Raw genomic sequence first — 16,732 nt, forward strand, 5'->3', positions numbered from 1 at the left:
TACCTCCTTGACCCTCACATTTACTGCGCCACAATCACACTGACCACCTCACACCTACTGCTTCACTATGAGCCTCAACACTCACACTTACAGCGTCACTACCAGCCTGACTCACTCACACTTATCACTTGACAATCAGCATTACTCTCTCAAATTTATTTCATCATAATTAGGCTGAGGCACTCACACTGACAGCGTCACTAACAAACTGACCCCCTCATGCTTACTGCGTTGTTTTCTCTCTGATCCCCTCAGAATTATAGCGTCACAGCCACTCTGATCCCCTCATACTTAATTCGTCACTATCCCTCTGGCACCCTCATATTTCCTGCATCACTCACTCCCTGACACATGCGCACCTACTGCATCCCGATCAGCCAAACCCCACTCACTAACGGCGTCACTCTCTCTCTAACCTGCTCACACCTTGACACTCTCTCACTTCGTGCATCAATATCAGCCTGACCCCCTCACGCTTACTGCACCACTACCAGCCTGATCCCTTCAAATGTACTGTGTCACTATCGGACTGAGCCACTCATACTTACAGCATCACTATCACCTTGACTCACAAACTTAGTGCGTCCAGATCACCCTGAACCTTTCACTCTTCTTGCGTCACCTTCAGCCAGACCCTGCACACTATCACTCTGACCTCCTCATACTTGCTGCATCACTATAACTCTATCCCACTCACACCGTGTGTGTCACTATCACCCTGACAACGCATACTCACTGCACCACTATTATCCTGACTCCATCACAATTAGTATATCATTATCAGCCTGACCCCTTATACTTACTGTGTCACTATCAACCTGTCCCCTCACATTTCCTGTGTCACTCTCAATCTGACACCCTCAAAGTGTCTGCGTCACTGTCACCCTGAACACGTCACACTTACCGCATGGGTGTCCACCTGAAACCTCACACTTATTGCGTCACTATCATCCTGAGCGGCTCACACTTACTGCGTCACTAGCACACCAACACTCTCACCTTTACTGCGTCACTATCGGCCTGACACCTCACACGTACTGCATCACTATTAACCTGACCCGCTCACACGTTTTGCGTCACTACAACCCTGACCCCCTCACAATTGCTGTGTCACTATCAGCCAGAGCCCCTCACTATCACGCTGACCAAGCTCACAATTACAGCATCACTATCAATCTGACCCCCTCATACTTTCTCTGTCATTATCACCCTGACCCTCTCACACGTAATGCGTCACTGTCACACTGAGACACTCACATTTTCTGCGTCGTTATCAGCCGGACCCGCCGGCACACAGCATCACTATCAACCTGGCCCTCACATTTGCATGCCTCAATATCAGCGTGAACCCCTCACATTTACTGCATCACTGTCCATCTGCCATCCTCATACTTACTGCACCAGTTTCACCTTGACATCCTCATTTTTACTGCGTCACTATCAGCCTGACAGCCACACACATATTGCGTCACTATCAGTTACGCCCTCGCACTTCCTATGTTAATATCACCCTCACTCCTAAAACCTACTGCGTCACTATCAGCCTGACTCCATCACACTTTTTGTGTCAGTATCAGACTGACACCTCACGCTTATCATGCTACTAAAACTCTGCCCCATCACACCGACTGCGTCATTATCAGCCTGACCCCTCAGATGTACTGCGTCACTATCACCCTGACCCACTCACACTTTTTGTATCAGTTTCAGTCTGACGCCTCGCACTTACTGTCTAACTAAAACTCTCCCCCGTCACACTGACTGTGTCACTATCAGCCTGACCCCTTCGTACTTACTGCGTCAATATCAGTCTGACCCCTCAGACTTACTGCGTCACTCTCACTCTGATCCTCTCTCATTTACTGCGTCACTCTCACCCTGACCTCCTCACATTTACTGCATCACGATCACCCTGACCCACTCACACAGTCTTTGCCATTTTCACCTTGCCGGCCTTATTTTTACTGCATCACCATCAGCCTAACCGCCACACACTTATTGCGGCACTTTCAGTCACGCCCTCACTCTTCCCATGTTACTATCATCCTGAATCCTTACATTTATTGTGTCACTATCAGACTGACCTCTCACACTTACTGTGTCACTATCAGCCTGACTCCATCACATTTATTGTGTCAGTATCAGACTGACGCCTCACACTTATCTTGTCATTAAAACAATGCCACGTCACATTGACTGTGTCACTATCAGCCTGACCCCTTCACACTTACTGCTTCACGATCACAATGCTCCTCTCTCACTTACGACGTCATTTCCACCCTGACACCCCACACTTGCTCGGTACTATCACACTGAGGGCCTTACACTTAGTGTCACTGTCATCCTGACCCATTACACTTACTGCGTCACTATCACACTGGTATCTCACACCCACTGTGTCACTATAATCCTGAATCGCTTACACCTATTGCGTCACTATCACTTTGACCCCAACACGCTAACTGCATCAATATCAGCCTGACCATCTCACACATACTGCGCCACTACCCGGCTGACTCCCTCACATGTACTGCGTCACTATCAGACTTACCCACTCATGCTTACTGCGTCACTATTACCCTGACTCCCCACTCTTACTGCGTCAAGATCATTGTGCTCCCATATATTTACAGCGTAACTATCTCCCTGACAACGTCACACTTACTGCGTCAAGATCAGCATGATCCCCTCAAACTTAATGCGTCACTATCAGCTTCAACATTCACATTTACTGCGTCACTTCTAGCACTACCCCTGCACACTTACTACATCCCTATCCGCCTTAGCCCCTCGCATTTACTTCATCACTATCAGCCGAAGACACTCACACTTACAGCTTTACAACAACCTGGCCCTGTGAGTACATCTACATCACTGTCATCCAGACCCCTTGCCCATACTGCGTCATTATATGCCTGGCCCCTCAAATGTTCTGCGTCACTATCACCCTGACCCCTCACAATTACTGCATCACTACAACCTGACCCCCTGAAAGCATCTGCGTCACTGTCACCCTGACCCCATCACACTTGCCATGTCACCATCACAATGACACATTCACACGGTCTGCTTCACTGTCATCCTGACACCTCACATTCACTGGATCACTACCATCCTCCCCCTCATACTGATATCATCCAGAGCCGCTCACACTTATTGCGTTCCTAGCACTCTGCTCCCAACACACTTACTGCGTCACTATCAGCCTGACACTCGCACACTTCCCGCATCACTATCAGCCTGACCCCTCACAATTTCACCGTGGCGACCAGTCTGATTCCTCACATTTCCTGCATCACTATCACCCTGTCACTTAATACTTACTGGCCAGGATTAGCCTGATGCCCTCAACTTACTGCATCAATATCAGCCTGAACACTCACACTTACTCCGTCACCATCACGCTGACCCCCTCACACTCACTGCGTCACTATCACCCTGTCCCCTCTCACTTCCTGCATTAGGACCACTCTGACTCATGGACACATACTGCATCACTATCAGCCTGACCCCTCACACACTGTGACACTATCAGCCTGACCCCATCACACTTGCTGCGTCTCTATCAGCCTGACCCCCTCACACCTATTGCTTCACTATCAGACTCACCCCTCACACTGACCGCATCTCGAACAGCCTGACACCTCACACTTACTGCGTCACTATTCCCCTAACACCTCACTTTTATTGGCCACGATCAGCCTGACGCTCTCAACGTACTGTGTCACTACCAGCCTGAACGCACACACTTACTCACTCACTGTCACCCTGACTGTCTCACACTCACTGCGTCAGTTTCTGCCTGACCCCATCACACTTACTGCGTCACTATCATCCTGTCCCCTCCCACTTTGTGCGTCGGAATCATCCTGACACAGTAACAATACATCACTATCAGCCTGATCTCCTTCCAATTATGGGGTCACTATCAGCCTGGCCCCTCACTCTTATTGCGTCACTGTCACACTGACCCCTCACACGAAGTGCTTCACTGTCACCCTGACCACCTCACACTTACTGCGTCACTATCGGTCTGATCCCTCAGACTTACTGCATCACTATCACTCTGACCCCCCTCACTGCGCAACTATCGGCCTGATGCACTCAGACAGTCTGCGTCACTACCACGCTGACACCTCACCCTCATTGTGTCACTATCATCCTCACTCCATCACACTTACTGAGTCACTGTCAGCCTGATCCCCTGTAATGGAAAATGATCATTTATTGTGAAATCTGTGAAAGCATGGTTGAAACAAAGAAGTATGGACATAATTTTGCAAAAAGACAGAAAAAATGTAGAGTTCAACCTATTTTACAGCTGACTCTCAAGGCCAATAATCTATTATATCAGCAGTCAATGAATTAGAAAAAGCAACCCATGTGTGGAAAGGAACTCGACTGATCCAGGTTCCTTGCTTGAGGTGTGATAAGGCAAGGCGATATATAGTGTAAAGGGAATATGTGAAAACCGTCAGGCGTCCATTTTATGAGGCGTCTTGCAAATGTGTCGGGTCCATTCTGCAAATTTCAAAAATAAACTTTTTCTTTGCTCTTGGTAGCATTTGCATTGAGTCGATTGAAATTCTACCGCAGTAAACTAGGGGGCTCGCCTGGGACCCTGCGACTGGGTAAGATTCTGAAGATTCCCAGGAGGTGTACGAGCCCCTGTCTTGAAGGTCTTTCACTTCATCTCCAGCGCTGAATTGGCCCCTTTGCGTGAGAGGACTGGGGTAAGTGGATCGTCCCAGAGTCGCGTTCTGCATCGAGTAGGGTCCGGGTAAGAGTTGTGGCTAAAGTAATCCGACACAGAGACTCGTTCGAAGAGAATAAATGAACCAGGAAGAGGGACCAGTGAACTCTCACGCGGTATTCGAGTAAAGCTCAAGGGAAAGGATTGCCGTCTCTACAGAGTTTAAGAGACAGCAAAGTTAACGGTGGTTTGAGACTTGGATCCACCATGGGCAGCGTTGGAGTCGCCAAAGCTGTACCGGTTACGTGGGTTCTTGGTTTGTGAAAACCAAGGCAATGAGGCGGTCGCGCCCAATGCGAGGGGACCTCTGGAGGTAGAAGGAAGTTATATTGGCAAAGAGAAGATTATGGTATCGTGTGTGTGTGTGTGTGTGTGTGAGAGAGAGAGACAGACAGAGAGAGAGAGAGACAGACAGAGAGAGATGAACACTTTTCCAATATCCATGAAAATCGGCTCCAGCAAGAGCGAACAAAAAGAGGGTCGACAGACAACTCGGAATGGTCAAGAAAAAATACAATATATGCTAAATAATTATGGCCCAGTTTCTGTAAAGCAGTTAAAAATGTAAATCAAGAAATGTGTTTTTCTGGAGGAAAGAAGTTTTAGTAACATGCAGTTGCAAATGTTGAGGTCACCGTTGGAGGAGAGAGAGAGAAGGAGAAACGGAAGGGTAAAATAGAACCTGTGAATTGGAGTGCTTATAACATGTTGAAGGCTGAGCCTGATTTCAGGGAAAGAAAATCTCGAATAAAAGATAGATCAAGTACAGGTACAAACACCAGCGCACATGCACACACACACACGGAAAACAACCTAATGAAGCTGTACAGTGTCTTAAGACTGGATCAGATCCTGACCTTAATGGATCCCCTCGAAGAGCTACAGCCCCCCTACGAGATCCACTTCGCGAAGATTCCAAGTCAACGGTCGCCGCCTCAGGTTCTGCTGAATCATCAATAGCATATCGTACCCACAATCAATTGAAAAGAATCCCTAAAGAAGTCGAGACAATGTCCCAGTACCTTAAGCACCTCACGAAAGTCGATAACGTCCATTGTGGACTGATACCACCCAAGGACATAAGGACGGCAGAGATCACACCATATGAGGCACACCTGAGGAGCAGCTTCATCAATGGAATGAAGTACGAAACAACAAAATAGGTAATAATATACGTGTGTTACCTGGGACACGGGAAGGCTGAATTAGATAGAACAATACGTGATACATGCTGAAAAATTGCTGGCTCAAGAGAACCATAACCGGAAATTAAAGATGGAACAGCAATCACATAAACCTCAGCTTATTATGATGCAAATGTTCGTTCAGCCGTTGGAGGGAGGAACTGGGGGAAAAGAGAGAGGAACAGGTGGAGTTCGCAAAAGAGGAAGGGATCGCGGAAGTGCGCTTGCAGAGATAGATCTGGCTGGTGCTTTGTTTGCGGAGCAATGGACCACTGGTCGAGACAGTGCCCGCACAGACAGCCTCAATCGGTCCTGGAGACTGGACAGCATGGTGACTGACAGGGGACGACTGAGGTTGAGGTGGGCAGGCCACAAGGTCCAGGTAAACCTCTTTCCTTTATACTTGGCAACGAATAATCCCTTATGCTAATCACTTCTACTAACCTAACGGGCACTGAGATGTGTCCCAACTCTATATTGAACATTGGGATTGCGAAGTGTGGACAATATGTTCAATATAACAATGATGTGTATATGTCGATGCCTACCTCTATGTTATATATGGAAGGTACACCAGTTACCTTTTTGGTAGATACATGGCCAGCACATTCACTCCTCAAATCAAGACAGTGCAGAGATTTGACGCCAATAAAGATGAGTGGAATGTTCCTGAACTCAATGGAGGTATCAGGCGTCGGGATATGAGAGAGTTTTACCGCACCCATATTGTGTGAAATCAGTAATGTGTATACATTCTAATTCTCAATTTTGTTAGCGGAATTCTGTCCTTTACATTTGATGGCTCGGGATCTCATAGTGAGACTGGGGTTGTATTTGCTCAGTACTCCGACGGGTTTGCAGGTAATTCAAAGGGAAGATTCACAAGTGTAAACTGCAAAATACAACCCACGACCCCTGGTGTATGTCTATGAGTGGCGATTAAGCCAGAGAGCAATGAGTTGATTGAGCAATTCACTCGCCCTGGAAGCAGGTAACCATGTTAATCCTATTAACACAGATTTTTTTTGCGGGAACATGCTGCACTGCACGGCACACATCCACCACGATGGCCCTGAGGAACCATAAGAGAAGTATTGGTTCAGGAGATTGGTTAAACCAGGTCAGTTGTTATTGTGCGAATTTTATTGAAGGGATGGCAGATGTGCAGTCAGTGTGAACTTATGTCAAGTACCTGTGACAGCAAGTAAACTCTATATTTTTGATGTGGAAGGCTACGCTCCTCGCGTGTCACTGGCGAAGGTATCCAGTGACTGCTGGCAGGATTTGGGGCCATGGGTACTAAAGGCATAAAGAACGAAATGTTGGGTGTTCTGGGACGATGTGGGTATGTGGTTTAATGCAGATGTGCGGACATATAGGCAGAAATTAATTTGTCCAACTTACATTCGAGGTAACCCCCCCCCCCCCCCCCCCCCCGAGCCCTGAAGAGCCTAGAAGGCTGGCCTGGCGATTCCCTAAGATAAATTCTCAGACTCAAGATTAATAACGGTCCCTACTGAATTATGCGTAAAAGGAAAACATGATTTGCGGCTTATACGAGGTTGTGAACCAATACGAGTAACCACGAAGTCGGAGTATCGGCCTTGCAGGGCACAATAAGAGTTACAACCCATGAACATAGTTACTCCAGTCTTTCAATCCTTCCCAATGGCGAGAGAGATAATCCCCTATGTAAACTCACCGGTGAGAACTCCCATTTTTCTGATCAAAAAGGCAAAAATTCCAAGTGAACCGGAGGAATGGAGGTTTGTTCAAGACCTGCAGGTAGTCAATAACAGTGTTGTCCCGCGCGCATCAAATGTTCCCAAACCCTATACTGTATTAGTTCAATTTAGACCGGATAGTAAATGGTTCCCTGCTGTGCATTTAGCAAATACATTCTTTAGTGTAACGGTGCATCCAGATAGTCAATTCTGGTTCGCTTTTTCATTCAAAGGGAAATCCTATGAGTTCACACGACTTGGTCAATGTTACTGTGAGTCACCCACCATATATAATGAGGCTCTACGCAGGAGTCTGGAGACTCTTGCTTTAACCCCTGGGTCTGCGCTTCTGCAATCTGTAGACGATTGCTTAATAGTGGAACCGACAGAGGAACAATGTGAGAAGGATTCCTTTGCATTGCACGAGGGAAGGGCACAAAGTCAGTCTCGCAAAACTTCGATTTATGCAATAACAGGTGAAGTTCTTCAGTCACTTAATATCTGAACAAGGCAAGGCCATTGGTCAAGACAGAGTGCAAGTAATTCAGCAAATTCCAAGGCCTCACATGAAGAAACAATTGCTATTCTTTTTTGGGCATACGCTCCTACTGAAGAACGTTTATCCCACATTACACAAATCTTGAGGCGCCCTGAAGTGACATGACCCATGGAAAAGTGTAGCAGAACCCAGGTCCGTTACAATGGATCCCAAAGGCCGAGTTGAATTGAAAAAGACGTTTCAAAGTCCACCTACACTGGGGATTCCGAATCCAAACAAGCCTTCTGTCAAAGGTAGATGAGAAACATGGCTGCATGGCATCTGTGTTGTTGCAGGATCATGGGGGAAAATTCAGGTTGGCAGCTTATTTTTCGGCTAAGCTTGACCTCGTAGCGGCAGGATTGCGTAAATGCCTGCGAGCTGTGGTTGCAGCTGAAAAGGCTGTTGCAGTGTCCAGGGATATAATCGGCTATGGCGACTTAACCAAACTGATCGCACATGCAGTATCCTTACTGCTTTCCGAGCAAAAGACAGCACATACGTCGGCAGCACGTTGACTCAGATACAATACTGTGTTATTGGAGAAGCCTAACATTGCAATAAAACGATGTAACGTCCTGAATGCTGCTAATCCTCTCACTGGAGAAGGAGACGGAGACCCACATGATTGTATCGCTGTAATTAATGAAATGTGCTGCCTAGACAAGACTTGCAGAATTCACCACTTCAGAATCTAAATATGGTGTTTTTTGTGGATGGGTCAGCATTCAGGAGCAAGGAGATAGGTCAGAATTTTATTGGGCATGCTGTAGTAACTACCCATGAGGTATTCAAAGCGGGATCACTCGCTCCTCAACTGTCAGCGCAAGCAGCGGAGCTGATTACCTTGACTGAGGCATGTAAATTGGCTAAGGGAAACACAGCGAATATTTAACCAATAGCAGATACGGATTCGGAGTTGCACATGATGTTGGAACCCTGTGGAAATACAGGGACTTCTTGAACTTCACCGGAAAGCCCATCACACACCATGATCAGATTTCTGACCTCTTGGAAGCGGTCGTATTGCCTAAATCAATCGCTGTGTGTAAATATGATGCCCACACGAAAAATAACGATTCCGTTTCTCAAGGAAATGCAAGGGCAGACTCAGCGGCAAGGACGGCAGCCCAGCAGCCTGTAAATGATCGGTTTGACATGCGAATGACAAAAATCCTTACCCCAACAGCAGACGTACATGACTCACAGTCGAAGTCCAGGCTTGAAGACACGTTTGAGTGGGAAAAAGCAGAGTGCAGTTTGAGGTAAGGGGTATGGTGTGGCCCCAATGTTAAACCTTTTCTCCCACGATCATTATTTCCAATCTATGCCAAACTGACACACGGTAAGGAACATGTGTCAAAAGAGGGGAGATATGACAGCATTTCAGCTCAGTGGTACACTGAGGGATTTACTCATTACTCATATTGTGAACGATGTGTTATCTGTGCCACAATAATGTGGGGAGGGGAATACAAATGAGTCATGTAGCACTTCCGAAACCCCAAAAACAATTTGAACATTTACAACTGGATTTTACCAAACTAACACACTGCGAAGGGAAAAGGTATTGTCTGGTAATAGTTGATATGTTTTCCAAATGGGTGCAAGCGTTCCTCACGGAAAAACAGAATGCCAGATCCGTAACCAAAGCTTTCCTAACTGAAATAATTCCGAGATGGAGCATCCCTGAGAGGCTTAGTAGTCCCAAGGTTTATAGCTCCGGTTGAGGTTTAGGGTGTAGGTTTGCTCGCTGAGCTGCACGTTTGTTATCCACACGTTTCATTACCTGGCTAGGTAACATCATCAGTGGCGACCTCCAAGAGAAGTGAAGATGTTGTCTCCTGCTTTTTATTTATATGTTTGTCCTGGATGGGGTCCCTGGGGTTCGTGGTGATGTCATTTCCTATTCGTTTCTGAGGGGTTGACAGATGGTAAATCGATTTATGTGTTTGTTTATGGCGTTGTGTTTGGAGTGTGAGGCCTCTCGGAATTCTCTGGTGTGTCTGCATATACAGCAAACCGACAAACACTGACCAAATACTTAACTACACCAGCAACCAAACCAACACGCAAAAAGGAAGCTGTATCAGAACACTATTCCAACGAACCACCACACATTTCAGCACAGACAAATTTCGGAAAACAGAGGAGAACCACGTATACAACGTATTCAAGAAGAATGGATACTTCAAAAATACAATCCACAGATTCCTCAGGAACAAACCACGACAAGTAGACCGAACACAGCCAGAAACCCTATCGACCTTTCCATACATCGATGAAGTCTCAGAAGTGGCAGCCAGACGACTAAGACCCCTTGGAATCCCACCAACAGTCTCAAACAAAACTAACAAATTTAAAAGACCCAGTACAACCCATGGACAAAATCAACGTCATATACAAAATTCCATGCAAGGACTGCTACAAACACTACATAGGACAAACAGGAAGAAAGTTAGCCACCAGGATACAGAACACCAGCTAGCCACAAAAAGACACGACCCTCTCTCCCTCATGGCCCTTTACACGGATGAAAGAAAAACACCATTTCGTCTGGGACAACACATCTATCCTGGGACAGGCTAAGCAAAGACATGCCAGAGAATTCTTTGAGACCTAGCACTCCAACCACAACGCCATAAAAAAGACATATATCTAGATAGTATCGATCAACCCCTCAGAAAACGAATAGGAAATGGCATCACCAAAAAACCCAGGAACCCCATCCTGGACAAACATATAACTAGAAAGCAGGAGATAACAGCTTCTCTTCACTTGGAGTTCGTCACTGATGATGTTACCTAGAACAAAGAACATAGAAAAATACAGCGCAGTACAGGCCCTTTGGCCCTCGATGTTGCGCTGATCCAAGCCCACCTAAACTACACTAACCCACTAACCTCCATATGCCAGGTAATGAAACGCCTGGATGTCAAACCTACAACTCAGCGAGCAAACCTACACTCTAGACTTAGTTGTGACAGTGGGACACCATTTTTCCATAATGCCCTACAGCAGATTAGTGAGTATTTGGGAATAAACATGAGATAACACTGTGCCTACCACCAAACGAGCGGTAGGGCAGCGGAAAGAGAAAATTCTACCTTAAAAAATAAATTGACAAAATTTCCCGACTCAGGCGACTGACTGTGTGGAGTTTGCACATTCTCCCCGTGTCTGTGTGGGTTTCCTCCGGGTGCTCCGGTTTCCTCCCACAGTCCAAAGATGTGCAGGTCAGGTGAATTGGCCATGCTAAATTGCCCGTAGTGTTAGGTAAAAAGGGGTACGTGTAGGGGTATGGGTGGGTTGCGCTTCGGCGGGTCGGTGTGGACTTGTTGGGCTGAAGGGCCTGTTTCCACACTGTAAGTAATCTAATCTAAAAAAAAATGCTGTGAGGAACTAGGGATGGCATGGACAAAGGCACTTCCAGTTGTGCTCATGTGTATGAGATCTAGGAGGAGAGGGAGAGCTCATCTTAGCCCGTTTGAGATTTTGTTTGGTTGGCCCCAAACACAGGAATTGTCCTGAGATGTAAGGGAAGCCAAATATCAGGCCACTGTGAGGATGAGATTTGTGTTACTGCATGAAACTCTTCTGTCCCAAATACAGAATCAAGTGAAGACAGCACTACCCCAATCAGCAGAAGGGAAGATGTACTATCTATAACCTGGAGCCTGAATAGTGGCGAAAGACTTCAGGAGGGAAAACAGGAAGGCGAAGAGGTGGCTGGGAACGTTGCAAGTACGCCTTACAGCACAGACAGCTGTTAAGATCGCCGGAACAGCCACATGGATACACGCCAGCCATTACAAACTTGCAGCTGGGACTGAGGAGACATCGCACAACACCAAAACCAATTTAGTGCAAGTATTTATTAGAAGACTTAAGCAAATGTGGGGCTGCCCCAGTTCAAACTGCTGGCAAGCGCCCTGGTAGGACTATTCATAAGGGCAGGGGCGTTTGGGATGCAGCAGCTGACGGTAATCTTAACTGATAGGACGAAGTGGATCTTTGCATGCGACCCATAACCGTTCAGTAACAAGGACGACTATAAATTCGATAATTAAGATTTATGCAGGGATCCATGGCGTGCCGGTGACTGGCACTTAGTAGTAGCCACCACGGCAAAAGGGGCACCTGACATGGGAAATACACATTCTATGGTCATAGTAAGACTCAGAAGAGCAACGAGGGAGTCTCATGGTGTGGAATAGATAGATCCTTCTCCGACATCAGTAGACAGGTGAATATAGTGGAGCAGTCGCCCCACCCCCGCCTTCCGAGATGCAGTGCAGAATGTATTACAGATCAAAGGAGCAATGGGGCATGGCAACCAATCGAACAAGATCATGGTTGAAACTTTATTGCTGGAACAGCACAGCAGGTCAGGCAGCATCCAGGGAACAGGAGATTCGACGTTTCGGGCACAGGCCCTTCTTCAGGAATGAGCAGAGAGTGTTCAGCAGGAGAAGATAAAAGGTAGGGAGGAGGGACTTGGAGGAGGGGCGTTGGAAATGTGATAGGTGGAAAGAGGTCAAGGTGAGGGTGATAGGTCGGAGTAGGATGGAGGCGGAGAGGTCAAGAAGAAGACTGCAGGTCAGGAAGGCGGTGCCGGGCTGGAGGGATCCGGCTGAGACAAGGTGGGGGGAGGGGGGATGAAGAAACTGGTGAAGTCCAAGATCATCCCCTGTGGTTGGAGGGTTCCCAGTCGGAAGATAAGACGCTCCTCCTCCGACCGTCGGGTTGTTGTGGTTTGGCGGTGGATGAGTCCAATGACCTGCATATCCTCGGTGGAGTGGGAGGGGGAGTTGAAATGCTGTGCTACAGGTTGGTTGGGTTGGTTCGTCCGGGTGGCCCAGAGGTGCTCTCTGAATCGCTCCGCAAGTAGGCGGCCTGTCTCCCCAATATAGAGGAGGCCACACCGGCTGCAGCGGATGCAGTAGATGATGTGGGTGGAGGTGCAGGTGAATCTGTGGCGGATATGGAAGTTTCCTTTGGGGCCTTGGAGAGAAGTGAGGGGGGAGGTGTGGACGCAAGTGTTGCACCTCCTGCGGTTGCAAGGGAAGGTGCCGGGAGTGGAGGTTGGGTCGGTGGGGGGTGTGGATCTGACAAGGGAGTCGCGGAGGGAGTGGTCTCTACGGAAAGGTGATAGGGGAGGGGAGGGAAATATATCCTTGGTGCTGGGGTCTGTTTGGAGGTGGCGGAAGTGACGGCGGATGATGCGCTGTACATGGAGATTGGTGGGGTGGTAGGTGAGTACCAGTGGGGTTCTGTCCTGGTGGCGGTTGGAGGGGCGGGGCTCAAGGGCGGAGGAGCGGGAAGTGGAGGAGATGCGGTGGAGGGCACCGTCGACCACGTCGGGGGGGAAATTGTGGTCCTTGAAGAAGGAGGCCATCTGTGTTGTACGTATTTTGAACTGGTCCTCCTGGGAGCAGATGCGGCGGAGATGAAGGAATTGGGAGAATGGGATGGCGTTTTTACAGGGGGCAGGATGGGAGGAGGTGTACTCCAGGTAGCTGTGGGAGTCGGTTGGTTTGTAGTAGATGTCCGTGTTGATTCGGTCGCCTGAGATAGAAACAGAAAGGTCTAGGAAGGGGAGGGAGGAGTCCGAGACTGTCCAGGTGAATTTGAGGTTGGGGTGGAAGGTGTTAGTGTAGTGGATGAACTGTTCAACCTCCTCGTGGGAGCACGAGGTAGCGCCGATACAGTCATCAATGTAGCGAAGGAAAAGATGGGGGGTGGGGCCAGTGTAGTTGCGGAAGATGGATTGTTCCACATACCCTACGAAGAGGCAGGCATAGCTGGGACCCATGCGGGTGCCCATGGCTACTCCTTTTGTTTGGAGAAAGTGGGAGGATTGGAAAGAAAAGTTGTTCAGGGTGAGGACCAGTTCGGTCAGTCGAAGGAGGGTGTCGGTGGAAGGGTACTGGGTGGTACGGCGGGAAAGGAAGAAGCGGAGTGCTTTGAGTTCTTCGTGATGGGGGATGGAGGTGTACAGGGACTGGATGTCCATGGTGAAGATGAGGCGTTGGGGACCGGGGAAGCGGAAATCCTGGAGGAGGTGGAGGGCGTGGGTGGTGTCACGAACGTAGGTGGGGAGTTCTTGGACTAATGGGGACAGGACCGTGTCGAGGTATGCCGAGATGAGTTCGGTTGGGCAGGAGCAGGCTGAGACGATGGGTCGTCCGGGGCAGTCAGGTTTGTGGATTTTGGGCAGGAGGTAGAAACGGGCGGTGCGGGGTTGTGGGACTATGAGGTTGGAGGCGGTGGATGGGTGGTCCCCTGAGGTGATGAGGTTATGGATGGTCTGGGAGATGATGGTTTGGTGGTGGGGGGTGGGGTCATGGTCAAGGGGACGGTAGGAGGAGGTATCTGCGAGCTGGCGTTTGGACTCAGCGGTGTAAAGGTCAGTGCCCCAAACTACTACTGCGCCTCCCTTGTCAGCTGGTTTGATGGTGAGGTTGGGGTTCCCTTCGCTACATTGATGACTGTATCGGCGCTACCTCGTGCTCCCACGAGGAGGTTGAACAGTTCATCCACTACACTAACACCTTCCACCCCAACCTCAAATTCACCGGGACAGTCTCGGACTCCTCCCTCCCCTTCCTAGACCTTTCTGTTTCTATCTCAGGCGACCGAATCAACACGGACATCTACTACAAACCAACCGACTCCCACAGCTACCTGGACTACACCTCCTCCCATCCTGCCCCCTGTAAAAACGCCATCCCATTCTCGCAATTCCTTCGTCTCCGCCGCATCTGCTCCCAGGAGGACCAGTTCAAAATACGTACAACACAGATGGCCTCCTTCTTCAAGGACCGCAATTTCCCCCCCGACGTGGTCGACGGTGCCCTCCACCGCATCTGCTCCACTTCCCGCTCCTCCGCCCTTGAGCCCCGCCCCTCCAACCGCCACCAGGACAGAACCCCACTGGTCCTCACCTACCACCCCACCAATCTCCATGTACAGCACATCATCCGCCGTCACTTCCGCCACCTCCAAACAGACCCCAGCACCAAGGATATATTTCCCTCCCCTCCCCTATCACCTTTCCGTAGAGACCACTCCCTCCGCGACTCCCTTGTCAGATCCACACCCCCCACCGACCCAACCTCCACTCCCGGCACCTTCCCTTGCAACCGCAGGAGGTGCAACACTTGCGCCCACACCTCCCCCCTCACTTCTCTCCAAGGCCCCAAAGGAAACTTCCATATCCGCCACAGATTCACCTGCACCTCCACCCACATCATCTACTGCATCCGCTGCAGCCGGTGTGGCCTCCTCTATATTGGGGAGACAGGCCGCCTACTTGCGGAGCGATTCAGAGAGCACCTCTGGGCCACCCGGACGAACCAACCCAACCAACCTGTAGCACAGCATTTCAACTCCCCCTCCCACTCCACCGAGGATATGCAGGTCATTGGACTCATCCACCGCCAAACCACAACAACCCGACGGTCGGAGGAGGAGCGTCTTATCTTCCGACTGGGAACCCTCCAACCACAGGGGATGATCTTGGACTTCACCAGTTTCTTCATCTCCCCTCCCCCCACCTTGTCTCAGCCGGATCCCTCCAGCCCGGCACCGCCTTCCTGACCTGCAGTCTTCTTCTTGACCTCTCCGCCTCCATCCTACTCCGACCTATCACTCTCACCTTGACCTCTTTCCACCTATCACATTTCCAACGCCCCTCCTCCAAGTCCCTCCTCCCTACCTTTTATCTTCTCCTGCTGAACACTCTCTGCTCATTCCTGAAGAAGGGCCTGTGCCCGAAACGTCGAATCTCCTGTTCCCTGGATGCTGCCTGACCTGCTGTGCTGTTCCAGCAATAAAGTTTCAACTTTGATCTCCAGCATCTGCAGACCTCACTTTCTCCTCGAACAAGATCATGGACCTAACCCCAAGCCGGGAAAAGGTCATTAATGACACACCCGAACCCGAAGGGAGACGGCCGTGGCGAGAGAGCGAATTTGACGCAGGAGGGGAATTTGCCTGCCGGAGATAAATGGCATAAATGCGACGCCAGTAGGTTGGGAGCTGCGAAGAGTCATTGCTAGATGTGAAGGGATCAGAGCATGTGCTTTGGTCATAAGACAAAATGAGAGATTAGACGTTGGCTTCACTTGTTGGATGTTTGCACACAGTTCAAAGATAGACTGCCCAGCAAATTACTGAGAGCCTGGCGAGAAATGCCAGCTGTCTGCTTCCACGGGAGGCGACTAGCCTGACCCTGATAGTGGGTGGCAATTTGGGCAAATCTCGTATCACCACCCGAACTCCAGGATAACTACAGCCCCACGCCTGACACGCTACCGACCACAGCATTCCAGACAGTGGATTGCAGGGGAGAAACGTATATTTGCACCAATCGGGGGAGACTCATTTTGGGTATCTCCCAGTGTACCTTGATGCTGTATTTGAACAATGACTCTTGTACAGCAACATATGCAAATGATACGACCATAAACATTGCTTTTTCCTTTATCAATGGTCAGACCATGAGCGGCACGGTGGCACAGTGGTTAGC

Source organism: Chiloscyllium plagiosum, unplaced genomic scaffold, assembly GCF_037043375.1.
Source record: "Chiloscyllium plagiosum isolate Xiang-an unplaced genomic scaffold, Cpla_swu_hap1 HiC_scaffold_39, whole genome shotgun sequence".
Lineage (NCBI taxonomy): Eukaryota > Metazoa > Chordata > Chondrichthyes > Orectolobiformes > Hemiscylliidae > Chiloscyllium > Chiloscyllium plagiosum.